A 27,662-nucleotide genomic window follows, 5' to 3' on the forward strand; every position below is an offset into this window, starting at 1 on the left:
AGGTCTCTGAGGTTTCCTTTCATTTCCGCAGTTCTTAGTCACAGAATTTCCTTTCTGGACCTTAACAGTGACTAACGGGCCTTAGAAAATGAATCAGTGTGCTAGGTGGAAAAGGCCAAAAGTCATCAGATCTCTTTCACAGCATTAATTTTTTTTAAACCCTTTCTTTATTCTGTAGGTCCTCTTTTCAGAATAATTTAGAATTTCATAATTATCAGAATTGCCTTTGTGGAGTTCCCATCGTGGCTCAGCGGTTAACAAATCCGACTAGGAACCATGAGGTTGTAGGTTCGATCCCTGGCCTTGCTCAGTGGGTTAAGGATCCAGCAATGCTGTGAGCTGTGGTGCAGGTCGCAGACACGGCTCGGATCCTGAGTTGCTGTGGCTCTGGTGTAGGCCAGCGGCTATAGCTCTGATTAGACCCCTAGCTTGAGAACCTCCACATGCCGCAGGAGCAGCCCTAGAAAAGGCAAAAAGACCAAAAAAAAAAAAAAAGAATTGCCTTTGTGCCCATGTTCCCCTTCTGAGATCAGCTGCAGTTAGACCCATCCTAGCCATGGCCAACTGGACATGAGCAGGCCCCTGGCCAGGCGTGGCCAGTCTTCAGGGTGCACTGCACACTCTGCTGGCCTGGCATGAGAAACTCTACTCCAACTAGGCTGTCAGGTTCCTCCCGGTCTCCAAAGCATGAACTGGGGATCACGGCGCCGGAGGGGCAGTCAGCTGACGGCACCAGACGAGGTAGAAAGGAGCAGCTGAGCCAGTTAACTGATGGACACAGAGACAGAGGAGACGATCCACCTCCTAGCACACCATGGTGTTTGAGGTACCTAAACTGTATCCTGGTCTTCATTCATTTTAATAGTAGTAATACTAACAATAACAGTAATAAGAGCGAAGATTCAGTGCACCCTTCCTATGTGCTCTGGGGCATTCCAGGCACTTTTGCAAGTATTAATGCAATCACTTTCCTCAATAGTTCTATGACGGAGGTGATGATGATGTGATGATGGCACTGAGCACAGACATTTAAGTAGCCTGACCAAGGCTATGCAGCTCTTAAGGGGAAGGGACACAACCTGAACTCAAATGGCCTGGCCCCGGAGTCCAGACTTCTGACCAAATATGTGCCTCCCGGTGGGGTCAGTCCTGGGTGGCCTGCTTCCTTATCGCCCTTCCTACAGTCAGGTCTTTCTATTGAAGAGGCCTGACAGAAGGTCTATTTCTTACTCCCCCACTGTCTGACAACTGGCATTTTTCTTGGTGGCACACATTATGACTCTCAGTAACTTAAAAATATATCTACTGATTCAGGAACCATTTAACGCTTACGATGTGCCAGGAACTGCTGTGAGCTTTGGAAGCCGTTCCCGCTCTCAGGAACCTTATTCTTGGTAGAGAGAGACATGGTCTGCAGAGACCACCACATCAGAATGTACTTCCAGTGTCTAAACTGTAAGGTCACTCTTCCAAACCCCTGCGCGTGATATATATGGTTATATCCTATCTTTGTACACACCGTGTTTTATTTTTGCATAATCATGTATTGTATCCTCACTGATAAAATAATCTCTAAAAAGCACATTTCAGAAAAACATCAAAACGGAGTTCCTTTGTGGTGCAGCAGGTTAAGGATCTGGCGTTGCCACTGCAGGGGCTCGGGTCACTGCTGTGACCCGGGTTTATCCCTGGCCCCGGAACTTCCACATTGCTGTGGGTGTACCCCCCCCCCCCGCAAAAAAAATCACCAAAACCAAAACGAGATGTGGTGAAGGCGACTTCCCTCCTAGGATTTCAAACTTCCCAAGTTTTGGAGGTCTTCCTTCCTAGGATTCCGGGTCAGAGGGAGGCCATGGGGAGGGCAGCAAGCTAAGCTTATGCTCGCTGGCTGGGAGTAGCTGGGACAGAGTACACGCCTGCAGGTGGTGCTGCAACGCTCCTCAGACACTGCAGGGCAGCGGTGAGCTCTGGTATCTCAGAGGTATGAACCACGGCCTCTTCTCTGCCCATCAGAGCTGTCAATGGCCTCTTCTCTGCCCGTCTCAGAGGTATGAACCACAGCCTCTCCTCTGCCCACTAGAGCTGACTGTCAGCCACCTGTTCCCAGTCCGGATCCCCATCACCACCAAACGGTGTAGGTCTGCAGCACCTGCGAGACAGTGCTCCCAGACACGGGCGTCATGTCACCTCATTGTTCCAGCCCTGCAGCACCATGGCCCTGCTCTGCACTGATAGGCATTTAATACATTTTAAATGTTTTCCCCACATTATGACAACAGCACAAGTCTACTGTGGCAAATGGTGAACACAAATAAGTTTAAATAAGATAAATTACCTATGATACTACTGGGTAGAAATCTACATTAACTTTTTAGAGTATCTTCTTCTGGTCACTCTATATACAAAATGTTCTAAAATTAGGATTGTAAGGTATGTAAGTTTTTAATCCAGTTTTTGTTGTCCTTTCACGAACCCTAAAATTCTTTGAAATATTCTCAGTGTTCTTTGATTTTTACTGACTGCATGATTTCTACACCAAAATGTATTTAACATTCTTCTATTACTGGTCATCTAGTTATCTCTCACTTTGCTTTTATAAATGTGCCAATATCAATATCCTAATAAGTAAATTTTTGTGCTCAGCTAGGAGTATGTGATACAATAAATTATAGAAACACAAGTATTGGATCAAACAGTTTGAACAGTCTTAACTTTCTCAGTACACAGTGCAAAGGGCCCACTGGGCAGGCTCAGACTCCTGGCATCAAAAAGGAAGGCCTCATTCACCATACTCTGGCCAACACTGAATATTCCGGTTTTAGAAAAGATTTATCTATCTATCTATCTATCTACCTACCTATCTACCTACCTACCTATCAACCTCTATTCTCATGCTCTGGGAGTGGCAAAGGGCAGTGTTACAAGTTATTGGAAGTTTGGGAGGGGTGAGAGATAGAGACTCTCCCTCTCAACCTTACTTATTAGGTTGTCAATTCCCTGGAAGCAATCTGATTGCACTTAGACTCACTTGAACTGGTTATGTCTTAATCTGTATCTGCATCTGATCTCCCAGTAAGTTTCCCAAGGCCGTGGTTCCCAAATTTCAAACATTTGCAAACTGACTTCCTAATATGGGGATGGCTGCTTACCACCCAAACTGCATCACTTACTTTTTTTAATTTAATTTAACTAGCCTTTAAAAAAATCCAAACACATTATTTAGTGTCATCCTAAATGACCCTGTCCACGAAAACATGAATTTCATATGTTGTTACATATTTTTTCTAGCACACATGCTAACCAGGGGAGAATTGACTTCTGAGCTCACTCACACGCTGGCAGGATTCAGTTTCTCCCTGGCTGTTGGTCAAAGGCCTGTCTCGGTTCTGTCAGAACATGCTAGCTGGCTTCCCTCCCAGTGAGCAAGAGAGTGACAGGAAGCTCCCACGATGGAAACCAGTCTTTTATAATTAAATCTCAGAAGTGATATCCCGTCTCTGCTGCATCGGGATCACTGTAAATGAATCATTAAACCCAGCTCACATTATGGGGAGAGATTTAAACAGGGTGTGAATTCCAGGAGGTGGGGATCATTGGGCCCATCATATAATGGTGGAAAATATCACTGACTTCCATTGGTGATGACGCCTCTAGCGCCACTAAAATGACTGCAGTTTGTGGGCTACATTCGTACTTGAAGGAAATGCCAATCTTCAATTCGAGGCTAGTGAAAATAAGGATATATTATGTCCATAGACTTCAGGTTAAAACGAAGATATGCCGAGTCCTGTGCTGAAGGACTCGGCATATCTTGCACCCAAAAATCAGCCCGAGGTTTTGTGGGTGGACACAAAGCCTCCTCACACACCCCTGGAACCACCATGTGTGGGCATTTACTGCGTCTCTGAAAGATTCCTTTTCTTTTATTAAATCTTGTGGTGCAGCTAGTCCAACGCGGAAATAAATCAACTTTGAACACTGTTCCCACAGCTGCAAAAAGCTGCAAGTGTCTGGCACTAATAAATCAGGATTAGAGGAGCTCAGCTTATAATGAAGCTTTCACCTCTTCTGGGCAGGTGGTCACCAACTGATCTACTGGAGCAAACAAGCCCTGTTTCGCAGGAACAACCATTTTTCTAAGGACAGGTAGGATTGCGGTAGAAAGCAAGTAGCGGAGAGATGCTGTATTCCTAAAAATCCAATCTTCTTACATGTGGGGTCCTCTACAAACATGAGTCAGTTATGTTTCTAGGGGCACTGCTTGACTTATTACCCTTCCAGGCACGGCCACTGAAGACATTTTCTTTCCATATGAAGAACAGCCCGGAATGCTACCAACAGGCCGAAAGCAGAGGACCAGTGATCTTGGGACATGATTATAGTTTAACTTTTGCCCTTCTGGGCCCCAATCAAAATGCGTTATCACCAGTTCACAGAAATGCCTTCAGTGTCCCATGAAGGGTGAGACAGGAATTATATTCAATAAGGCACAGACACAAACCAATCCAAACAATGTCTGATGCTGAGCAGGGTCCTGGTGCAGCCTGTGCGGGGCCAGGTACTGATCCTTAGCTGCTGAATTATGGCCGAGGTCTGAGGGGTGTATTCAGATGACTGGGGTTGGTGATGAGTCACCAACAGGGTTTAAAGCATCTCAATATTTTAGTAACCAGCATGGCTGCACCAGGGGGAACAGTCTGAACATCAAATGCTGAGGCGGGAGCCTCCCCTCCCAAGAGCCACTATGGAGGTCCCACTGTGGGAGCTGACCCGTTGCCCTTCAGCACGCTGTCTGGCTTGTACTGTGGGGACAGTGCCCAGCCCTACTTTCTGGGCCTGGAGTTGAGGTCAGTGCTTCAATTCCAGCTGAGGTCTTGGACCACTTCCAAGCTCTCAGAGCCTCCCCACTCAGGTCTCCTCAGGTCTAGCTGGCTGCAGTCTCCCAGCACCCAGGTGCCTTCTAGAAGCAGCCCAGGCACCTGCTGTCAGCAGGCACCAATGGACTTCTATGCAAGAGAGGGTTGGGTGTTTCCTGTAAGTCTGATGGAGGCACAGGTTCTTAGTCCCCAAGCATCAAACCACTGAAGTAACCCCAATATTGCACAAGGTAGAGATGCAAAGAGAGACTTTTTTTCATGTCCCCTCTCATTTGAAGAACTGGTTTAGCAACTACCTGAAACTTCTGAATGGAGCCCCATGTTTTAGTTTACCGTAAAAGAGGTCATCCTGCAGTGCCTCTTGCTCTACATTATCATTATTTTATTGAAATGCTCTGGTTGGTTGACTTTGCTCATGCTTCTAGAAAGTAGAGTAGGGAAGGCTTTGGATACATGCAGTCCTGGGTCTGAGTTCTGGATCTAGACTGCAGTTCAGTCACTTCACCCTCTAGGACGATGTAAAAACCTCTGTAAATGGGACTCATACAGTGCCTGCTTCATGGCCTGGTCAAGGGCCTAATGAGATACAGACAAAATTGATAGACGCTCTTAGAAACGGAGCACAAGATTGAGAATAAAGCCATTGAGTCTCTGTTTGGGGTAGGAACTGCCAGTGTTATTCCAGTATACCAATTTAGGTAGTTTTAAAATAGGTCCTTTTTGGAGTTTCAGTTGTGGCACAGCGGAAACGAATCTGACTAGGAACCATGAGGCTGCAGGTTCGTTCCCTGACCTCGCTCAGTGGGTTAAGGATCTGGCATTGCCGTGAGCTGTGGTGTAGCTTGCAGATGCAGCTTGGATCTGGCATTGCTATGGCTGTGGTGTAGGCCGGTGGCTACAGCTCCGATTTGACCCCTAGCCTGGGAACCTCCCTATGCCCCAGGCGCAGCTCTAAAAAGGACAAGAGACCAAAATAAATAAAATAAAATAAAATAGGTCCTTTTTGTTCACTCAAGCTGACTAAAAAGCAGACAAAGAGTGAATTCAGAGGTCAAAATATAGGTTTGCACAGACACAGATCCAACCCATGAGAACGTGGGAGTTCCCCCTACTGAATGAAGTTAACATCAATCCTTTTTTTCCAGGAAAATAGCTGGCTTAGGTTAATTCATTAATATGTCTATAACTAGCAAATATTTGGTTCAATTACAATAAATGCAATTATAATTATCAAAACAATATATATATAAACATTAACAGAGGAAAAGAACCTCGTAATATTTTCTTCAACTGCCTTGACATATGCAAGGAAAAGCTTGCTTTGTTTAGGGATTGCGCACATGAAAAAAATAAACCTTGCTTTTGCTCACTTTGCTAAAAGTTTTTTCCTTAAAATCAGAATTATGGAATCCCTGAGGCTTAAGCAGTGAAAAGGCAAGGCCTAAAACAAAAATCCTGACTCTTGCATTCTTGTTTGTTTACTTCAGCTTTATTTACTTACTCTCTCTGATATCAGTCCCAGAAATCAATCAATGAATTAAGTCCTTATGCAGAGTCCCATTCTGTTTTTTATAGGCATTTTAGAAGTTACAGATGCTTTTCTAGAGTAATATTAAAGCATTAAGAAAGATTAATTCCTTCTAGGATTCTAAGTCCTATGTGCAGATACACCTCCAATTGCCTACTCAGTATCACCATGCCATGTCTGTCTAACAGGCCTCTCGTACTCACCACATCCCAAACTTAAACTCCGTAAATCTCTTCTCCACTCCCACCTGCTCTATTACAGCTTCCCCATCTCAGGTTGATAGCATTTCCATTCTTCCTTTGCTTGGGCCAAAAATCCCTGGAGTCTTCCTTGACTCCTCTCTTCCGCTTGTCATTGTTCACTACAGCAGTTAAGCTTGTTGGTTCTACCTTTGAAATAACCAGGTTCTGTATTATTCACAATAGCAAAGACATGGAAACACCCTAAATGTCCATTGGCAAATGAATGGATAAAGAAGACGTGACACACAGACACACACACACACACACACAGACACAGACACATACAGAGAATGGAATACTACTCAGCCATGAAAATGAATGAAATAATGCCATCTGCAGCAACATGGACAGACCTAGAAATTCTCATACTAAGTAAAGTAAATCAGACAGAGAAAGACAAATATCATATGATATCACTTATATACAGAATCTAAAACAGACACAAATGAACCTATCTATAGAACAGAAACAGACCCATAGACATATAGTACAGACTTGTGGTTGCCAAAGGGGTTGAGGCAGTGGAGGAGGGTTGGATTGGGAGTTTGGGACTAACAAATGCAAACTATTATATATAGGATGGATTAACAACAAGTTCTTAATTCCTACTGTACAGCATAGGGAACTATATTCAAAATCCTGTAATAAACCATAATGGAAAAGAATATGAAAAAGTCCATATATTTGAATCACTTTGCTGTACAGATATATAGTCTGTATACATACAGACTGAATCACTTTGCTGTACAGCAGAAACTAAAACAACATTGTAAATCAATATACTTCAATTAAACAAAACAGGAGTTCCTGCTGTGGCGCAGCGGAAACGAATCCAACTAGTACCCATGAGGTTGTAGGTCTGATCCCTGGCCTCACTCAGTGGGTTAAGGATCTGGTGTTGCCATGAGCTGTGGTGTAGGCTGCAGGTGTAGCTCGAATCCCACATTGCTGTGGCTGTGGTGTAGGCCAGCAGCTATAGCTCCAATTCAAACCCTAGCCTGGGAACCTCCACATGCCATGGGTGTGGCCCCCTAAAAAGCAAAACCAAACCAAACCAAACCAAACCAGGCTGTGATTACTCCTCACCTCCAGTGCTGCCACCCTGGTCCAAGGCACCCTCATCTGCACCTGAATACTCAGGAGTCTCTCTCTTCAACACCTGTTCTCTTGCACTATGCACTGTGTTCTCCATACCTTAGCCAGAGGCATCCTCTAAAATGCAAAGCCAGATCATCGCCTCTCTTTAACATCTTCCCAAAGCTCCCTCTGGCTGTTGAAGGAAGGCCAGGCCTCTAAGGCCCTCCAGGATCTCACCTCCACTTCCCTCCTCCTGGCTTACTCTGCCCTTTCACACCAGCTCCTTGTTATCCTTGAATACCCAGGCTTACTCCTGCCCCAAGGCCCCTGCACTTTCCCCCAGGTATCTGCAAGGTGAATTTTCTCACCTCTTCCAGTCTTTGCTCACATGCCACCTTCTTGCTGTCTATCAGCCCTCCCACCCCACTCAAGTCCACACACCCACTCCACCCTCCCCTTCTCCCTACCCCTGCACTTCTCCTTCCAAGCTCCTTATTACTTTCTTCCTTTTTTTTTTTTTTTGTCCTTTGTCTTTTTTTTTTAGGGCTGTACCCCCAGCATATGGATGTTCCTAGGCCAGGGGTCGAATTGGAGCTGTAGCTGCCGGCCTACACCACAGCCACAGCAACGCACAGTCTGAGCTGGGCCTTCAACCTGCACCAGAGGTCATGGCAACACCAATCCTTAACCCACCAAGCAAGGCCAGGCATGGAACCCACGTCCTCATGGATACTAGTGGGGTTTGTTAACCACTGAGCCATGACAGGATCTCCCCTTGTTACTTTCTAACCTTGTCATGTACACACTCTTTTATTAGGTTTCTTGTTAGTGTCTACACCCCCACCTAGAATGAAAGATCCACATGGAAGGTGCTCAATAAATATTTCTGAATTAAGGGGAAAATCCACCCTGCCCCCAAAGCCAAAAAACCCAAAACAAAACCATGAAACATATGGAGTCCAAAAAGAGCCTTGCAATGTCCAATTGTAGGACCCATATTCTATTTCACTCTCTTCTGTTTATAAGGCTTGTGGTGTTTTGAAGAGGAGTGACCAGAGAAGCGGGACTGACACTGAAGAGAGGCTGCTCCTTGCCCAGGAAAGACCTGCAGCGTGGCATTGCAGGTGTTGGAAATTAAGATAACTCTGGCTCGGGTCGCCAGTGTCAGAAAGTGAGACACGTGGACAAGGAGCAATCTCCACAAGGCTCTTTACTTCTGCAGAAGGGCGAGGGTACTCCAAAAAGCGTGCACACCAAACAAAGGACCCTCCCTATTTATCCCTAACGCAGGTGATGGACCTGTCCCCTTCCCATGGGTCCGGTCAGGGCGCACATTCTTCCCGGTTGGCTAATTGAAACAAATTGTTGCTGGGAAAAGAGATAAAGAGGAAGGGGGGTCGCAGAGGGCATTTCAGCCTAAACCGGAGCAAAATGGAATCACCAAGATTTCCTTTGATAGAAAAGACATTATGTTACTTTCCACACAGGGAGGCAGAGATCACCACACTTCAAACACTGGGACTTCGACAAAGAAGTCCTAAAACCTCCCCTTTACCTGGAAGCTGGAAAGATCTGACTCGGAATGACTGACCCATCTCATAAATTCATGAGACGCTCTTGGGCACACCAGAATTCACAAATGATGGCATTTCTTTCCACTGACCTTGTCCACTGTCTAGAATATACTGGTACCCAGGAAGCTGACTGAATGTTCAGAAGGTGGTTCAAGGATCTTGGAATCAGAGCTCAGGATGAGCGAGCCTCTTGAAGACTACTTAATCTGAGCCATGGAGAGCCCTGATCTTCATCCACACTTGACAATGGACAACCCCTCTCAACGCACATTCGTGTCCACAAGATTGAGGGTCACTCTTGGCCAATCCTGGGAAACCACCAGGAATTTTCCCGTTCTGGGCTGTCCTCTTTATTCTGTGGGGCCCATTCCTATTCACTGCACACAAACCCTCTCCAGGTAGGATGGATTAGGTGTCTACTGATAAGATGACACCCATATGGTTATGCCACCTTCCAGGAATTAAGTATTGGGGTCACTTCACTGATGTTTTGTGAGTTCATAAACTCCTCAGTCTCCTGACCCACTCCCCTGGGGCAGGGGCTGGTCTCTGTAGACCCCAGAGGGGCAGCAACCTCCAGACTCTAGGGCCCTGGGAATTCACCATCTCACTAATTAGCTCTTTTGACCGAGACAAAACACCTACCTTTCTTTTTTTTTTTTTTCTTGTCTTTTTGCTATTTCTTGGGCCACTCCCTAGGCATATGGAGGTTCCCAGCTAGGGGTCGAATCGGAGCTGTAGCTGCCGGCCTACACCACAGCCACAACAACACGGGATCTGAGCCGCTTCTTCAACCTACAGCACAGCTCACGGCAATGCCGGATCCTTAACACACTGAGCAAGGGCAGGGATCGAACCCGCAACCGCATGGTTCCTAGTCAAATTGGTTAACCACTGCACCACGATGGGAACTCCAAAACACCTACCTTTCTGAGCCTCTGTTTCCAAATCTAAAAATGAAGGGATTGAACCCCGAAGGTCCCTTTTATTTCTAAAAATCCAAGGTTCCATTTTTTACCTACCTCTTTAAGTTTTAAATAATGACAACAGCATCTGAAACCCTCTTTCCTGCACTTTTCCCAAGGCCAGATGTTCCTGGCACTGAAATAGGAGAAAAAAAAATAGTTTTTGAATAACCTAATATTTTTGTCTTCTAGAGCAAATTATCCTCTGGCTTTTTCAGGTCCTTTTCCCCCTACTGCTCCCTCCTTAAAAGAAGTTTCTGCAAAGTAAACTGTCCACCCTTCCAGATTCAACAGACTCTATCTTCTCACATGGTTTTCCCTCCACTTATTTTCCCTAGATAGAGCCGCTCACATGCTTTCATTCTGGCAACTGTGCTCACCAGCCTTGCTTTGTCCCTGTTCTGCAGGCAAGGTTGTTAACGCTCCGAGGAGGTGGCACATAATGCTTAGGGGCAGGGCTGGGGGAGGAAGCATGCTGCCCTGGCAGGTGAGCTCTGACCTGAATTTTCATGAGGTGCTGGGCACTTCAGGCAGGAGTGAGAGCTCAGAGCAGAAAGGAGGGGGAAGGCAGAGGGAAGGAGACAAGGAGTGAAGGCACAGGCTGTGTGCCTTGAAGGAGGTTTTTGGTGAAGCCCTGGTGGCACCTTGTCATGACGGTTCAGTTAATTCAACAACTTCTGGAACTGGGACCTTCCTGAGAAGTCACACCACAAAGAGAAGGTGGGGCTGGAACACAGGTCCCATCCTTCAACAGCTCGCTCTGTGCAGCCGGCTGTGTAGCCAGTTGGGGAGGTGTTGGGCAGCCCCTCTCCTGGGCCCACACCCAGTTTCCAGGAGTCAGGATCATTCTACAGGTCTCAAAAAAGCCTTTAAGGCAAACCAAATCTTTCCATAGCCAGCCGGAAATCAAAGCAGATGCTCCAAACCACCATTTAGTAAATCGATGATTTATTGAAATAGTCACAAGCAAACTCTCCAAATGAATCCATAGGTTAATACCTGAATAACTTCCTAGCCGGAAGTTAGCAGCATAGTCTGCATAACTGCAGGTTCTAAGATATCATTGAATGACTTTTAATGAGGAAGGGTATGCCCTAAAGAATTTTTCCTCTATTAAAATATAGACATTTGTTGGTATGTGTGTGCACAAACACGTATCCCATTTAAAAGACTCTTTGCTTTATAAGTCACGCTAGGATTACAAAGCAATACAATGAGCGAATCTAAAATAGGACATATTATTAAAATCCAGACCCAAACAAAAGAAGAAAGCAAGCCTAGCCCACACCAGAAAGTATCAAAATAGACACTCTGGTAAGTAGCTAGCTAGGGGTACAGTCTTACAGCAGTAACTTCTAACTCGTACTGAGAAATTACAATGTTGGTGCCATATGAAGACCTGGGATTGGGCAGGACGTCATGTAAACTGGCAAGAGGAGGCCCTGGAGTGCCTCGGCTTCTTGCACCGTAACAGGGTTCTATCTCTAGGACTCATCTTTTCCCAGTTTTTTCCTTTACTCTTTTCAAGGAAAAGCTTTCCCTACCCTTTCAAAAACAACAAATAAATGAAACTCTTCTTGTCATTTGCTGATATCTTTTTTTTTTTTTTTTTGGGCAGTGGGGAGACACTAGGGCTTTTTTGGGAGTGGGGAACAGCACCAAGCTTCTAAGTGATGAAGAAATAGAGGGAAATTGAAATAATGGAGTGAAAAACCAGCCAGGCACACAGGCAAACCCTTCCCTAATCATAATGATACTTCACTGAGAAGTCAGTACCTCCACAATCCCACTCCTGGGCATCTATCCAGAGAAAACCATAATTCGAAAAGATCCATGCACCCCAATGTTCACAGAAGCACTATTTACAACAGCCAAGACATGAGGAATGGACAAAGAAGATGTGGCACATATATACAAATGGAATATTAGCCATAAAAAGGAATGAAATAATGCCATTTACAGGAGCATGGATGGGCCTAGAAATGATCATACTAAGAAAGTTAGACAGAGAAAGACAAATACCATAGGATCTCACTTATATGTGAGTCTGAAAAAAAAAAAGTGATACAAATGAACTTATTTACAAAACAGAAATAGATTTACAGCTTTCAAAAACAAACTTATGGTTACCGAAGGGGAAACATGTTGGGGGGAGGGATAAATGAGGAGTTTGGGATCAACATATACACACTGCTCTCTATATAAAACAGATAACCAACAAAGACCTACTGAATAGCACAGAGACCTCCACTCAGTAATAACCTATATGGGAAAAGAATCTGAAAAAAGAATGAATATATATGTATAACTGAATCTCTTAGCTGTACACCTGAAACTAAAACAACATTGTAAATCAACTATCCCCCAATTAAAAATAAAAAAGGCAGCACCTCCAGCAAAAGTCACCCTGCATAATACTGTGTCAGCCAGCCCGTCACATCTTCGCTACCAGTTACCTCCTGAAAATCTGAAATCTAAACAAACACCATGGCCATACCTCCAGAAGAGTCCCACTGTTCTTGCTCCTTTTCCTGGGACAACAGCCCAAGTCCTCTATAGGGTCTTACCACCCAGAAGCAAAATACAACATTTTGGGAGTTCCCGCTGTGGCGCAGTGGGTTAAGAATCTGACTGCAGGGAGTTCCCATTGTGGCTCAGTGGTTAACAAACCAGACTTGCATCCATGAGGACACAGGTTTGATTCCTGGCCTCACGTAGGGGGCTAAGGATCTGGCGTTGCTGTGAGCTGTGGTGTAGGTTGCAGATGCAGCTCGGATTCTGTGTTGCTGTGGCTGTGATGTAGGCCTGCATCTGCAGCTCCAATTCGACCCCTAGCCTGGGAACCTCCATATGCCAAGGGTGTGGCCCTAAAAAAAAAAAAAAAAATCCAACTGCAGTGGCTTGGGTGGCTGCAATGGTGCAGGTTCGCTCCCCGGCCCGGCGCAGTGGGTTAAAGGAACCAGCATTGCTGCAGCTACAGTGTAGGTCATAGCGGTGGCCAGATTCAATCTCTGGCCCAGGCCCTTCCATATGCCACCAGTGTGGCCATAAAATATATGTGTACCCCATACATATTTATAACATTTTGTCTGACTCATTCATGTAATCTGAAGTATGGTCAAGTCTGTGGGTTTGGAGGGAGAGTGCTGTAAGAAGACATAATTACTAGATGATTCTCAGAAAGTATGTTTATTCCTGCATGGAGTCTAGATTTAGTCAACAGAATTGAGGATAAGGCTTTTCCCTGAAGTTTACACAGTCCAAACAGTATAAACTATGGAAGGAATACAAAGCATTACCCCCAAGCTCTTCCTTTTCTTTTCCTTCCCTTCACCTGTCAGTTCTCAAAAACTGAACTGCTTATAAGCCAAAAATGACAGATTTTGTGTAGCACTTCAGAGTCAAGATAAAAATCACTTTGTTGAACAAAAAACACATTATGAACACTTATGCTCCTTCCCAAAGGTATAGATCACAAGAGGCAGCTGGGTCCTAGTAGATGATGTGAATATTATACATACAACACTTAAAAAAAAAATCTACAGTTCCCTAAGCATCTAGAATATATAAAGAACTCAACAACAACAAAACCCAAATAACATGCTTAAAAAATGGATAAGGAACCTGAACTGACATTTCTCCAAAAGAAGACATAGAAACACCAACATGCATGTAAAAAGATGCTCAATATCACTAATTGTTGGAAAAATGCAAATCAAAACTTGAGATACCATCTTATATCCATTAGGATGGCTGCTATGAAAAAAACAAAAAAAAAACAAAAAAAACAGGGAGAAAATATCAAGTATTAGTGAGGTTGTAGAGAAACTGAAAACTCTGGGCACTTAGTGGGAATGTAAAATGGTGCAGCTGCTGTGGAAAATAGTATAGCCATTTCTCAAAAAATTAAAAATACAAGTACCATATGATCCACCAATACCACTTTTGAGTAGATATACAAAAGAACTGAAAGCAGGATCCCAAAGAGATACTTGTAACCCATGTTCAAGCAGCGTTATTGACAACAGCCAAAGGTGGAAGCAATCTGGATGTCATCCACAGATGAATGGATAGCAAATGTAGTATATACATACAATGGACTATTATTCAGCCCTAAAAAGGAAGGAAATCCTGACACATGCTACAACATGGAGAACCTTGAGGACATTGTGCTAAGTGAAATAAAGCAGTCGAGAGAAGACAAAAACTATTTGATTCCACTTACATGAGGTACTTGGAGGAATGAAACTCACAGAAACAGAAAGTAGAATGTGGTTGCGAGGGGGTGGGGCACACAGAGAGTTGTTGTTTCATGGCTACAGAGTTTCCATTTTGCAAAATGAAAAAGTTCTACTGTGCAACTCATGCACAGTAATATGAATATATTACACACTACTGAACCTACACACTTATTAAGATGGTAAATTTCATGTGTATTTTACCACAGTTAAGAAAAAACACATCTAGGAGTTCCCTGGTGATGGGGTGGGTTAAGGACTCAGTGTTGTCACTGCTGTGCCACAGGTTCGATCCCTGGCCGGAGAACTTCCACATGCCGTAGGCATGGCCCAAAAAGATAAAGGGAAAGAAAAAAACCAGAGAAACAAATCTATGGCTCCCAGTATTTCCCAGTATGCTGGTGATGATAATAGCGACACGCCCAGGAACTTCCTTCTGAGAAGCCCAGAGAGCTGGCCTACAGACTTGCTGATGCCCACTCGAAAAGATGGCCAAGGATGAATTCAGCTGCAAAGGCTGCAGTCCCTGGAGTTTTATTTTTTATTTTTCCCTACTAGCATGAATATTTTGTATATCTCATCAGTTCATCCCTCTGAAAGCCAGGTCACCAACACATCTGTGGGTGCTGGTTCTAATACAGGAAGAGTTACCCTGTATTATCTGGGATTCCAGGGAAAAGGCCTCCCTAGATGTCAGGGTCCAAGAGAAGAGGGATTTGTGAAGTCAGCCCCCTTTTCTTCTTATTTAGACAATTCAGTAACATGCCCATGCAGTCAGCCCCTCCCTATAAAATTCAGTATTTTCTCTCCAGATAAAAGGTAACTAGTTACCTCTTTCTACTTTTGACTTCCATGCTGAACTAGCAGCAATTCCAGTCAGTCAAAGGATTACACGTGAGACAAATATCCCAGGTGTTCCCCACCATTCAATACGATACACCACCTTCTGCCATTCTGAGTACTTTTTTTTTTTTTTTTTTTAAAGCACCACTTCCAGGTATGGGGATCAGAAGCGCTGCATAACAACACTGCCTTATAAACCTTTTCTTGCATCTCAAACACAAAGATGGCGAAAGTGGAAAGCTGGAGAAATGCCCCAGAAGAGAAAAGACGCACCCGGGAGACTAGCAAAGAGCTTTTGGAAGGATGCATTCCCAAAAGGCATTCAGGTCCTCCTGGAAAGTATTTAACAAAATAAAAAGCCCTTTCCTACTCTGAGCAACAGATTAGCAGAATACAAAACTCCCTGAACAACAAACCTCTAGGACCAATTAAAAAATCAAAACAAAACTGAAAGAAGAGCTCCTTCTAGGGATATCCAGCCACTGCCAGGCTCTAAGCCTCTCTCTGGTGCTCAGGGGCGCTCCTGTGCCATGTGCTAGAGACCTTCCCACTGCAGCTCCCCCTCTCGTGTGTCCTCTTTCTTTATGCTAAGGACTCCCAATACCAATCAAGTCCCATTTCCCCTCCAGCCACCACCCTGATGGAAAAGGGGGGCTGCCTAGGTCAGAGTTAGTGCAGGATTTCTGAAACCACTTGGGCTGAGTTCTCCAATTTGGAATCCTCCTATATTCCATCAGTTTCCTGACCATCTTCTTGCACAACATGGTAGCAAAAAAAAAAAAAAAAACCACGAAGAAAATGTGGCAATCTGAGGACATCATCAACAATGATTTTTCTCTTGCCTCACAGTTTTGATTATTTTGCATGACTGGGACTTAAACAACATGTGAGTCCACTAACCCATCACCCTGTTGTCGTCCTGGTTCTCAGCACAGACCCTTTGTAGAACACCCTCAGCTGGAATGAAGAGAGGAAACAAGAAGCTCCCAAACCTGGGCTCTTCTTTGCCTTTCTCTCCCTGCCTCTATTAACCCATGAACACAGCCACAGATGAATGCTAGTTTGTTATCAAATCGTCCAGAAAAAAGCTGGGCAACCTCTCTGCCTAACCCGTTCCAGCGCTATTTAATAACAGTGCAAGGATGTAGTAACTTCCTTCTTCTAACTCCGATTTGAGACATTTTCCTTTTTCACACAGGTCTGAGAGCGGCAGGTCGTTGTGTAAGAGCCTTTTATTGAAGTCCTTTTGTCTCTCTGGGCCCCAGGATGAATGATCTTGGGCCCTGTAGTGGTTTCTGGCCTCTAATTTCCCACACTCTAACCATCTTTCGGGCTCTTCTCTAGATTCTTCAAATCTCCCTTTCTAGGGGAAGCACAGGCTGAAGACACAAAGCTCCAGTGACAGTCAGACCTCATGGCTGCCCTGCGCATGACAGCCCTAGGCAGTGCTGCCTTCTTAACCCCCCGGGCAGGGGCTAGGGACTTCCTCATTGCACAGGCAAACTGCCCACACCCATCCACCCCTGGTTTTTTTTGTTAGTAAAAGAAAGAAAAATAAAATAAAATAAAATAAAAAATAGAAGAAGAGAAGAAGGAAGAGGACAGCAAAAAAATATAAAAAGGGGACTTAGGAATTTATAAAGATACGATCAGTTACTTTAACAGGAAATACGAGCCAAAAGATTCACTGAGCCAGACAAAAAGTGCATAAAAACAATCAACTTTTGCAAGCGCCCTTGCAGCACGTTTGTCCCCACAATCCTGCTGCAGTTTCTACCGCCCTTTGAACACCCAGCGTCTGCCGGCGAACACAAGCTGATGTGTCAGGATCTACAGGTAGACAGAAGGACAGGCTTAGCTGAATTTCATGAAATATGCAATTTAATGACTATCTTTTAGGGCCCAGAAGTTCCAAACAGGGAAGCAAGAGGCTCTGACAATTTCATTTTCATAATAATGGCTCGATGTTTGTTCCTCTAACAACGGCGGCGTGGCTACCGGCTATGCCCTGGCTCTCCAAAGCCAGAGCAGTTTCTTCTCATTACAAAAAGAGTTAAAGATAGTTTAAGGAAAGAGCACCAGGGAGGTAATTTAGAGCGGCTATCAAAGATTTTTCGGGGGGGGGGGGGGAAGAAAAAGCACTAACCTGTGTAGTTTTAATCCGCTGAAAAGGACCAAGTTCTCAAGTTCCCCTGCTGTCTTCTAGCCAGTTTCCTGTGAGCGTTGCATGTGACATTATACTTCCTCACTGCACCTTCTCCGACTCGTTCAAGGAGCGGTCAAAGCATGTGATAAGATCGTCTCCCTGCCTGCTTCACGCTGGGCTAACCCTGCGCCTGAAGAAATAGCTGTGTCCCCACAGAGGTCCCCCGCCGGCTTCAGGCATCCTTAGGGCGCAGGTAAAGAGGAGAGAAGCATGGGTGGGGGGTGGGGTGGGGGGAGCAGGAATGTCTGGGCTCCGGGTCTTGATTCCACGAAGCGGGGGTGGTGGGAGGAAGACAGAGACTCTTGAGCTCCAGGCCACCCGTCTTGGGGTTGGGGTTGGGGTTGGGGCAGCAGCTGAGAAGGGTGGATGGCTCACTGAGGAGCCTGGGGCTTGGGCACTGTCCTGTCCCCAAGACAGGCCAGGGTGCTACCGCCCTGAGGACTGCAGAGCAAGGGCAGCCATGGCGCTGCACCCAGGGTGTCCCCAGGATCCTCTCTGGAGGGCGCCAGCACCACCAACGAGCACGTTTGCGCACCTCACCCTGAGTTTCCTAGCACAGTCTGGTTCACGTCCAGTCTGGTTCGTCCTGCTGTCAGACGGTGTACCCTAACTCTGGAGCAAACAAAGCCACAGCGCTCTCTGCCTCCCAAGGCCAAATGGCAGATACAAACAAACAGCAGATAATTTCCCTCTCCTGCTCTCCCAAATCTGCCAGCTTTCTGGTTTCCCTGCAGGATGATGGGGGAATGCCTGGCAGGGGGCGGGTGCTGGCCTGGCAAGAGCACAGGGAGAGTGCCCCTGTGTGCCCCCAACACAGGGGAGGCCTGGAGAACAGCTGAGGCAGGACCAAACAAGAAGCCCAGGGGTGCCATTTCTAGCTAGTTCTGTGGTCAACGCCCTCCCCTCTCCTCTTAGAATTCCTCTTGCTTTCTGGAGGTCCAACACTTTGGGATCTGTGGATGTAGGAAGTGGTGTGTGGGAGAAAAACGATGTCCTGGACAGAGAGGAACATTCTGCAATTTGCACCACTTGCCTCAGAGCAGAAACCCCAAAGTTGTTTCTGTTTGGCAATGCCCGCATAGTTCTTTTTTTAAAAAATGCTTTTAAAGGGATTTTTTGGTTGTTGTTGTTTTCAAAAAGGTAACTGTAGACAAGCTCACGGTTCCAAGTCTTGAAAATATTACCCTATAATTCCCCAAAGAAGTTTTCCATGTGAGAACACTGGGTAAGGAAACGAATCCTGGGAGTCAGGACTCTGGACAACACTAAAACTCTGAAGTCTCACCACATGATTGCTTTTCTGGCTTTGAAAACATGCATAACTGTTTTACCATTTTGACAGCTGATGCCTGGTTTTCTGACTGAACTGTACAGTTAGATTAGCCAGTTGAGTCAAGACGGCTAAAAGCATGGCATTGCTTTAAAATAGGAATAATGGTAAAACTGTGCCCTCTTGAAAAAACAAAATGCTCTATCGATGATAAATAATGAATCCATTTGAATGTGTTTAGAAGTGTCACATTCTGGGCTAAGCTGCCAGTTCCATTTTTTTTTCAACTAAGCAGTTACATATGTTCTACTTCAGCCATGTGGAATTTTTAAAGGTCTCCACAAAATGCTTTATAATTTTCCTTTAAAATCCTTAACTTGGCCTGCTGCCCATGAAATGTTTTTTTCTGTTTAGGCATTAAAATAATTTCTTCTTCTTCTTCTTTTTTTTTTTTTAGGGTCACACCCACAGCATATGGAAGTTATGGAAGTTCCCAGGCTAGGGGTCAAATCGGAGCTGTAGCCACCAGCCTACACCACAGCCACAGCAATGCAGGATCCGAGCCTCGTCTGCAACCTACACCACAGCTCACAGCAACACCAGATCCCCCACCCACTGAGCGAGGCCAGGAATCAAACCTGCCTCCTCATGGGTACTAGTCAGATTTGTTTTCTCTGTGCCACAATGGGAACTCCAAAATAATTTCAATAGACTTTATCTTTTAGAACCGTTGTAGATTTATAGAAACATCAAGAAGATAGTGGGGTTCCTACCCATTCTGTACCCAATCTCCCCGCTATTAAAAGCTTACAGGCACTTAACAATTAAGAAACCAATACTGATACATTATTATTAACTAAAGACCAGAGGTTATTTAGATTTGCTTAGTTTTTCCCTGATGTTCTGCTTCTGTTCCAGGATTCCATCCAGGACACCATACTACATTTTGTCATCAAGTCTCCTCCTTTGGCTGCTCTTGGCTTTGACAGTTTCGCAGACTTAGCTTGGTTTTGATGACCTTGACAGTTATAAGTACCACCGGTCAGGTATTTTCTGGAATGTTCCACAACTGGGATTTGTCTGATGTTTTACTCATGATAAGACAGGGTGATGGGTTATTTGGAGGAAGACTGCAGAGGTCAAGTGCCATTTTAATCACATCCTATCAAGCAGATATACTTTCAAGGTAATTTAATCCTTGATCTCCTTAGGCAGTGTCTGACAGGTTTCTCTACTGGAAGGCTGCTCCTCGTCCCTTCCACACCATATACTTCGGAAGGAAAAGCTTGAGGGTGGAGCATCTATATAAATTCTTTTGAATTCTTCTGCATGCAAGATTTGTCTCTTCTCCCCATTTAGCAATTTTTTCAATCATTTATATCCGTATGGACTCATTTATTTTACACTCTGGGTTATAATTCAACACTATTTTACTGATTTTGTTGCTCAAATTGTTCTCCCTTTGGCTGTCGGGAGTTCTTTCAGTTGCTTCCTGTGCTCCTTTGATATTTTCCTCTTTTTTTTTTGGTGTTGGTTTTTGAGCTTTCCATTATTAGCTGGCCCTACAATATGCTCCAGGCTCATCATGTGTACTGCCTCCCCAACTGCCTAAACTTTTTTTTTTTTTTGTCTTAACAAGAGAGTGAAAGAAAGCAAATCTATGGGCCCAAGAAAACTTCTATTTGCCTTTAATTTTCATTAAGGCTGCCCTGTGTATTAATCAACATTTTAAAAATTGCTTTTATAAAATTAGTTCTATCCTCTGCCAGCAAGGAAACACCAAAACACCAGCACCACTGAAATTCTGCATTTCCTTAATTCCAAGATGTATGTTTGTGTTCACAGTGCTTTTTTTCCTTGATATTTTAACACTTGTGGAACCAAAGCATACATTTACTATCATGTCCTTTCCCACACCTCCTGACCTGTCATAAATTTGATGGTACACTTTACAGGGGATGGGGTCTTGGGAACAAAGGAAGTAGAGCAGTCAGTTAGTTCTTGTTTGGACCATAGACATCATTTAACTATTTTCACTGATTTTTCCCCCACTGAACAGAAATAATTTGATTAAAGTGGTTTGATGAGCAGCACCTACTCCCTGAAACATTCTAACTTTACCTCAAACCCCAAATTCTCATCAAGTGTTAAGTTCTTTTCAGTTTATTATGGGTTTACCAATTGATTCCCTTTATGTTTACCATGTCAGTTTTTTTGTTTTGTTTTGTTTTGTCTTTTTGCCATTTCTTGGGCCATTCCCTAGGCATATGGAGGTTCCCAGGCTAGGGGTCGAATCAGAGCTGTAGCCGCCGGCCTACGCCAGAGCCACAACAACACAGGATCCGAGCCTCGTCTGCAGCCTACACCACAGCTCACGGCACTGCGCCCTTAAACCACTGAGCGACGCCAGGGATCAAACCCGCCACCTCATGGTTCCTAGTCTGATTTGTTAACCACTGAGCCACGATGGGAACTCCAACCATGCCAGTTTTTCAAGATCTCAGAACCCATCATCATGCCTGAAGAGCCTAAGGCTGACACCCCATGGTTGTAAGAATGATGTTTCACTCTTACTGAGGAGGAATAAAAGTGCTTATGGATCAGAAGCAGATCAGGAAGGACTCCTTGGCCCCATCTTTCCTACCTGGGGAAGCCATCTGATGACAGAATGGCAAACTGGCCATTCCCTTCTCCGTGGCAGGGCACTCATGAATGGCTGCTGCTTTGGGAGTGTCATGCTTTATAGATTTTTTTCTTTTAATGGACAGAGACAAGTTCACCCAATCAGCATGGGCATATTTCATGAAAAGTCACAGGTGAAATGCCCAATCTTTTCATCCAGGCAAGTGGAACTTGGGTACTCTAAACACTATTTTCTGTCCCACATATGGATAGAGCCCTAATCATCGCACAAGCATCCAGAGGAGACCTCAAGAAATGGCGCACTGACTTTTCAGGCAGCCCTTACGTGTGCACTGAGCTGTCCCTTGGTATCTGCAAGGGACTGGTTCTAGGACAGCCCCCTCAACCCCGCCAGAGACCCTGAAATCTGCAGATGCTCAGTCAGCCCTGCATATCTGAGGCTCTGCATCAGTGAATACAGAAGGCCCAGTGTACTTCGATTTAATTCTCACAGAAATGCTGTGAGGTAGATACTGTGATCCCCACTTCACAGGTAAGTAGCCAGGTTGGAAAGACTATAGTCTGTCCAGGACCCCTTGATGAGTTTGAAGCCAAAGACTCAGAGCCTAATGCTACTCTTTGCTGTAGATGGTTTAGCATCTATAACTCACTTTATGGACTACAGTCCTATTCCCTAATTATATTTTGCACATACTTTTCACCTCAACCTAACCTAAGTGACAATGAGGACAGGGACAGTGTCTTTTATCCCATCGACTCAGTTTTCCAGCCTCATTCCAGCAACTTTCCTATTAACTCTGCACTTGCCTTACTGCCATTTTTTTTTTCTTCTTAGGAAAAATTCATAATTTTTCTAATAATGGTAAATAATTTAACTTCATAATTTCCCTCCCCTATTTTGATGCTTTATTTTGTTTTTTCACTTATTAGCTTCTTAAATTACAAGGTTATAATTTCCAAAGCATACAAATAGCTCATAAAGCTCATTAACAGAAAAACAAACAACCAAATCAAAAAATGGGCAGAAGATACCTAGACATTTCTCCAAAGAAAGCACATGGATAGCCAGTAGGTACATGAAAAGATGCTCGTCATTGCTAATTATTAGAAAAATGTAAATCAAAACTACAATGAGATACAACCTCAGACTGGTCATTAAAAAGTCTACAAATGAGTGCTGGAGAGGGTGTGAAGAAAAGGGAACCTTCCTACACTGTTGGTAGGAATGCAAATTGGTACAGCCACTATGGAAAACAGTATGGAGGTTCCTCAAAAAAACAAAAATAGAGTTGCCATATGATTCAGCAATCCCACTCCTGGGCATATATATAGATAAAACTATAAATTGGAGCTCCCGCTGTGGCTCAGCAGGTTAAGAACCTGACTAGTATCCATGAGGATGTGGGTTTGATCCCTGGCCACGCTCAGTGGGTTACAGATCTGGCGTTGCTGCAAGCTGTGGAGTAGGTCATAGATGCGGCTCATACTTGGCATTGCTTTGGCTGTGGCAGAGGCTGGCAGCTGAAGCTCCAATTTGACCCCTAGCCTGGGAACTTCCATGTGCCGCAGATGTGGCCCTAAAAAGAAAAAAAAAGAACTTTAATTTGAGAAGATACATATAGCCCTACATTCATAACACTGCTATTTACAATAGTCAAGACATGGAAGCAACCTAAATGTCCACCAACAAATGAATGGATAAAGAAGATGTGGTATGTATATATATAAAGGAATACCACTCAGGCATAAAAAAAAAAAAAAAGAATGAAATAATGCCATTTGCAGCAAAACAGATGGGCCTGGAAATTATCATACTATGAGAAGTCAGTCAGTTTGAAAAAAACAAATATCATATGATATGTGATATGTGGAATCTAAAATACAATACAAATGAGCATAACTAGGAAATAGAATCAGACTCATCAATAGACTTGTGGATGCCAAGCTGGGAAGGATTAAGAGTTTGAGATTAGTAGATGCAAACCATTATATATAGGATGGTCCTACTGTATAGCACAGGAAACTATATTAAATATCCTGTGATAAACCGTAATGGAAAAGAATATGAAAAAGGAAATATATATAATTGAATCACTTTGCTGTACAGCAAAAATTAACACATTGGAAATCAACTGCACTTCAATAAAATTTTAAAAATAAAAATAAAAATTAAATTACAAACTTATTTTATTTCTTTTTAGTCCTTTAAATCTAACTATATTTTTGGTCCAATCCCACACAGTTCAATGCAATATATTCTCATTGTTCATTTAAAAACAGTTTATGGGGAGTTCCTATTGTGGCTCAGCAGGTTAAGAACCCAACTAGTATCCATGAGGACATGGGTTCGATCCCTGGCCTTGCTCAGTGGGTTAAGGATCCGGTCTTGCTGTAGCTGTGATGTTAGGCTGGCAGCTGCAGCTCTGATTCAACCCCTAGGCTGGGAACTTCCATATGCCACAAATGTGACCCTAAAAAGACAATAATAATAATAATAATCATCTATGGTTACAGCAGCGATTTCCTTTTTCATCCAAGAATTATTTAAAAGGATTGCAGTTTAGTTTCCAAGTACTTGAATGGAGGTGGGGGAATGAGCCCTCTCATGCTAACTTTCAATGCTATGTTCTTACAATAGCCAGTGCATCTGCTTTTGAGATTAAAAGTTTCTTTGTGGTCTAGTGTTTCATCAGTTTTTGTAAATGACCCATGGTCTTTTTTAAAAAATAAATGTAGATTTATTTGTTGAGTTAGGTTAATAATGATAACGATGTTATTCAAAATCTTCTGTTCCTACTTAATTTCACCTTCTTGATAAAATTCTCAAAGCATTTTGTTAATCTCTCCCACTATAATTATGGAAAATTTTGTTTTTTAAATTTTTTAATTGATTTCTTTTTCTTATATTCTTAACAGATTTTCCTTTAATTCAACACTAAAAGTTCAGTAAATACAGTTTCATCATTATTGAATCTTCTTGTTTGGCTTATGTATATATTATTTTATGTCTCATCCATAATTTCTCTTCACATTTAATGCTATGCTTTTTAGAACTAGTCTATCACCAGCCTATTCTTTTATTTTCTTCCTTTCTGTGTAATTTTGGTATACAAAGACTCCTAAAGATAGCTTTTGGTTATATTATCTTTTTATTTAATCTGAGAGTCACTAGTTTTAATAGAGGAATTTAACCTAATCACATTTATTGTTATATGTTTATCTTATTCCTGCTATTTTATCACATGTATTCTGTTATAGGTTTTATTCCTGTTTTTCCCCCTTTTCTTGACCTTTGCTGGTTGATCATGGTTTTTATTGCTGCAGTACCCTCTACCCCAGCTCTGTGTGTGTTTTAATATCTAATGGTTTAGAAATCCTACCTACACATTTTTCTCAAGATCAAATACATGTGACCTTTCCTGGTGTACATCAGAGGACTGCACAGCAGGACCCTGTTAATTAGTAAGGTCAATCCACTGTTTGGGGAAATTTAATGGTAGGTTCACGTTAACAACAATAATAAATTGTGTGTGTTGCGGGGGAATGCCATTGTACACATTAGAAACCTTTCTAAAAGAGTATGTGGCGAGGTCTCCATTCACTTCTTTCCTACAATGAGGACTGGCTATAGCTCTCACAAATCATGGGGTTAAGTGTGGTGTAGACCGGCAGTCAAGAACCTAGTGGCTGGGGTATAGCCAGGAACATCCTGAAGAATATTTCTGCAAGTTTTTGACTCTAAGACATGCAGGCACTTCAGAGATAGGCAGAAGCTATCTGTAGAAGGGAGGCTGTTAGGGTAAATTTCCTGCTACCTCACTTCTAGTCACTGGAAGTCATCATCAGTTGAGAAATCTAAGCTAAAATTAGGTAAGAGTACAACAGTAAGATCACAAGAATGTAAACATACCCTCTAAAGACGTGTGGAATCCAAATGAGAAAATGATGTTGTTTAGACCTGCTCAGAGGCTAGAATTCTTAATTTCTGGGTTTTTGGGGGTTTTTTGGGGTTTTTTTTTTTTTTTTTTTGGTCTTTTTGCCTTTTCTTGAGCCGCTCCCGAGACATATGGAGGTTCCCAGGCTAGGGGTCGAATCAGAGCTGTAGCCACCGGCCTATACCACAGCCACAACAACGAGGGATCCGAGCTGCATCTGTGACCTACACCACAGCTTACAGAAACACCGGATCCTTAACCCACTGAGCAAAGCCAGGGATCGAACCTGCAACTTCATGGTTCCTAGTCAGATTTGTTAACCACTGTGCCACGATGGGAACTCCCTGAATTTCTTAATATCTAGTTAAGAAAGTACAGTAATTCACAAGAATCCATTCTTTTTCTTTTCCCCTAAAAATGAGATGGTTTCCACTTTTTTAAAGCTTTGATATCAGTGCAGGAGTGATAGGAGAAATTCTGGCCATAAAATACCTGAGGAAGTATTGTTTGTATGTGTTTCTGTGTGTGTCTTTGAATAAAGGTTAACCAAATTCTGTGTTTAATTTGTCATGGAGAATTCCAGGGTGGTGGGAGGGAAAGAATAGGAATAAAGGTACAGCAACTGTTTGAAAACCTGCTGTTAACTCACTATTTCCTAGACTGAGATCCTAATTTGGACCACAAAGAAGGGATAAAATACCTTAAGGAGTGCTTGTTTTAACGTATTTTAAAAATTAATCACATAAACAGTTTTATGATGTAATTAAAAAAAAATCATTCTCATAATACAAAAGGTAAGACTAAGGGATTCCAATAGTCAAAGGGATTTTTCCAACAAGTAAATAAGTGATAGAACTGGGATTTAAACCCAAAGCTTCTGACTATAAGTCCACTGTCATTTCTAATATGCACTAAAACTTCTGCATCAGAGAAAGCTAAACCCATGCACAGCACAGGCAGCCATGCAGAGAGGAACTGCAGTGAGACACACCCTTGGCAGTCAGTCCTTCACAATGTAGGTCAAACAGTCCAGCCGGACCCCAGAGCAATTGTTTCTACACTGACCCTGGGAGATTTTTGGAGCATGATGTCATGCCAAAGGCCTTCCTCATTAGCAATCATGCAAAAAGATACCAGGCACCACATTCCCGAGCTTTTGGAACATCTAAAAAGAAGATGAAAGGTCAAGAAAGTTCTCTTGTGGATGCACCGCACTCTGGTACAGTTGTTTATGCCACTGTAAGGTAATCTAAGCCAGAATCACCAAGCCTTCTGGCCAGCCGTCTTCAAAGCCAGAGCCCTACCTCGCAGAGGCAGTCTTCCCCAACATACTATGGGGCCTGATGCCAACAACCAAACTGGCCCTTTCCAATCCCATGCAGTTTAATCCTAAATAACTAGGGCCCTCATTCATCTTTGTGGTTAATCAAAACATTGAAAGGATAGAGCAAATTCCTTTGTTCATACAAAGACTGCCTAGGGACACACAGAAAGCTTTGCCATTCACCCAGGATGAGTTTTAAGAAGCCTCATAGGTACAGAACTCAGGAGGTAGCAAAGAGTATTGAGGACCAAGAGTCTCTCACATATTTATTGCTCCTTTCTTTTAGGCTGAATAGAGAAAAGAAGAATACAAGGCAATATAAACAATTCAAAAGCCAGCCACTGGTGTTGGAAGAGGTCGTGAGTGGGTATTATGCAGATTTGTAGCCCTGATTCAGGATTTGTGTTTTCCTCACACGCATACATACCATGGGACCAAGAGAACAGCTAATTAATTGCCTATCTGCACAATCTTCCTACTCAGATGCACCCCTCCCTTCTACATTAAACAGCATATAAAATAGGGCAGAACTGGTAAACAAACCCATGTCGCTCCTTAAAGGAAGGATTCTGGAATCAAACTACCTGGGTTCAAATCCCAGATCCATTACTTCCTAATTGCAGTGAATTACTTTATTCTTTGGGTCCCAGTTTACTCATCTGTAACATGGAGATAATCTTCTGAATACTGAGTATGACACTGCATTCAAAGATTTTAGCCAGGGCACTACATAAATCGTGGCTACTGTTGATGTTTGTAGGTGGAAATTTTATTATAATTTTAATTATATCATAAGACATGTAATCAGAGTCAAGCAATGAGCTTTTTTTCTGAGGGTGCTGGGCATGCAGGGAATCAAAGATATTCAGAAATCAGGGGCAGTGGAGCTACAGGTCCCCCAGTCATCCTAGAGGGGCAAAGTCCATCCAGGAAATAAAAT

General features: G+C 43.4%; 1 protein-coding gene across 2 annotated transcripts in view; it reads right to left on the minus strand.

Moving 5' to 3' along the window:
• WIPF1 (WAS/WASL interacting protein family member 1) overlaps positions 1-27,662 on the minus strand; it is a 128,775-nt gene that overhangs the window by 61,659 nt on the left and 39,454 nt on the right. Inside the window, exon 1 of one of the 2 annotated variants that reach the window (XM_047772921.1) lies at positions 17,491-17,611. The exons of the other annotated variant lie outside the window; for it this stretch is intronic. The gene's annotated coding sequence lies outside the window, so the exon portion shown is untranslated. Of the gene's footprint in view, positions 1-17,490; positions 17,612-27,662 lie in introns of those variants that run through there. 2 annotated transcript variants of the gene reach the window in all.

Source organism: Phacochoerus africanus, chromosome 3 (genome assembly GCF_016906955.1).
Source record: "Phacochoerus africanus isolate WHEZ1 chromosome 3, ROS_Pafr_v1, whole genome shotgun sequence".
NCBI classification, from domain to species: domain Eukaryota; kingdom Metazoa; phylum Chordata; class Mammalia; order Artiodactyla; family Suidae; genus Phacochoerus; species Phacochoerus africanus.